A 2,932-nucleotide genomic window follows, 5' to 3' on the forward strand; every position below is an offset into this window, starting at 1 on the left:
ATCAAAAGAAATCATGATAACTTTCGACGTAACACTATATAATTAAAAAGTTAATTTACAAGATCATTAGGATAATGATTGTGAAGTCGTTCATGAGATGTAAATGCCTACTACCTTGAGCAGTTGTTCCACTGCCACTGAGGACTGGGATCCAAGACACGGTTGGTTTATTCCTGTCCAGATTTTGGACAGTTTTCATCACAACGCTGGTCGCTGCAGACTGGTGATGGTGGGAAATTTTGGTTTGATCGGTTACAGCAAATCAAACTAGTATGAGTGATATTGTCTAGTTTAGCTAGGCTGATCATGGTGATTCGCAAACCCTTTTCACTTTGTCAAGGTATCCCCAATCAGAAAGAGTATATATATATATATATATATACATATATATATATATATATACATATATATATATATATATATACATACATATATGTGTATATATATATATATATATACACCACACACACACGCACACTATATATATATATATATATGTGTGTGTGTGTGTGTGTGTGTATGTGTGTGTCAGTGTGAAATCGATAAAAAAAGGAAGGTAAGACACCAGGTACCAAGCAATTTCGTGCATTATGTACACTTATTCATACTCTGAAGAAGTGTACGTAATACACGAAAACGATTGGTACCTGGTCTTATACTTTCTGGTTTCCTACGAATTTATACTTAATTTTCTCTCACATTCCGTTTGATGAAGGATAAGTAATATATATATATATATATATATATAAATATATATACATATATATACATATATATATATATATATATATATAAATATATATATATATAATATATATATATATATATATATATATATATATATATATATATATATATATATGTATATATATATATATATATATATATTTATGTGTGACTAAGCCACTTGGCCACTTGGCTTATTTGAATATGAAAAACACGTCTAAATGTGCAAAATTTATCATCATATATATATATATATATATATATATGTATGTATATATATGATATACCTGCATCCAAGTATTGAATTAAGATAGTTTATAGGAGTGTATTCTTTGTACCCTGAGGATAACAGAAAAAAGATGATTCTTATTTCGATACTGCATCAAACCTATGCCTCTGATTCGATGCAAAAGTGGTTTCGGTCATGCTCAGTATATTTCATTAGAGTTCAGGTATTTCTGTTTAGTCTCGGAATCAAAACCCTTTGTAATGATAGCCAATCACTAATTTTTAGACAGAGATATGTGTAACTTCCATACATCAAAATATATAGCAATAAGAAGTACTGAAAGTAGAACTCACTCTATATATGATATGGTAAGATCACCTTCCACAGTCCTTATTTAAACCTATGTTCCTAACCTGATACAGAATTGACGGTTGATCGATTCCTACGGCCCTTGAGATCAAATTAAGTTGATTTTGCCAGTGTTTTCTGTTAAATTCAGCTATTACTGGTTAGAATCTGAATCAGCAGATCTTCACCTCTCCATCCTAGAAATGTTTTCGTAACACTCGGCTATATATGAGGATTTGAAAATAGTAATTACTGCTTTCCCTAAATCGAGCACTTAGTCACAAATACTTTGTAATATCGCATTCACAGTACCTCAGGATAAGTCTACTAAAATATGCATTTATAATTATATGTTGCATATGTGAATGTATAAAATTCATCTTGCATTAGTGCAAATGATATTTCAAATAAGAATGTTGTAAAACCTTGTAATTAACTATCGTAATGTACATAGGCCAATTTCTATTTTTACTACAAACTACTGGATTCTGGAGTACAATTTAGGAGATATATCATCAACTTATAACTCTTTCTTTATAATCAATTGTTTAATTCGATTATTTACTTTTCTATCGATTCCTAAGACCACCCTTTCTCCGATAGAGGCACTGAAATACGCTTGGGGTACATTACTCCATGTTAGAATCATTTTCATATTATAAAATATCAGGAGATAGACTTTTGAATGTTTTGGACTTTCTATATAGACTGTAATAAAGTAAATAGAGTATACTTGTAAAATAAAATCTAATGAACAAAATTATGCAAATCCACCCATCTCGATCAAAATTCCATTTCCATTTTTCAAAGCAAAGGGTACTGTATTGCTCCAGATCTGTTTTCTTGATGGAGTCGACACCAGTTCCCAGGGAAATATATATATATATATATATATATATATATATATATATATATATATATATATGTATATATATATATATATGTATATATATATATATATATATATATAGATAGATAGATAGATAGATAGATAGATAGATAGATATATCTATAAAAACATTTTACAAAATAAAATTCATGCTAATAACGTTGTATATACCTGCACTGTCATATTTACAGGTAATTGCAAATTGTAATCCCACGACATCCCACCTTGCAAAATATAGATAAGATAGGAATTTCCTGATTTATGATAAAAAGTGAAATATTGCAATATTAAATATGACACCATTAATGCGGTAGTCTTCTTTTCTGTTCATGAACATAAACACAAACTATGAATAAAATACTGAATTTAGGATATGGTAAGATATAGAAATTTTACATAAATCGTCAGATATTCTCAAAAGTAATAGTGACGGTAAAACAACCCTATTAGATTTAATCTTATTTTAAAGAACTCATTTTCTTTACGGCATCAAATCCCAATACAATATGTTAATTCACTTGAAGCATATCATATCATTCCTTGTAGGCATAACTTTCTCCCGATTTTCTAGGGGCATGTGAACATTATCTAATGCTAACAAAAACGTTTAAAAATAATATTTATAAGTTAAGCAAATAATATGCATTTAAACACTTAAGTTAACCATCGACTGTTCTAGGCAATAGGTTAAGTGTACTGGTAATATGTAGTGGTGAGAATAGGGTGTAAATTTACCTATT

This window comes from Palaemon carinicauda, chromosome 6 (genome assembly GCF_036898095.1).
Source record: "Palaemon carinicauda isolate YSFRI2023 chromosome 6, ASM3689809v2, whole genome shotgun sequence".
Lineage (NCBI taxonomy): Eukaryota > Metazoa > Arthropoda > Malacostraca > Decapoda > Palaemonidae > Palaemon > Palaemon carinicauda.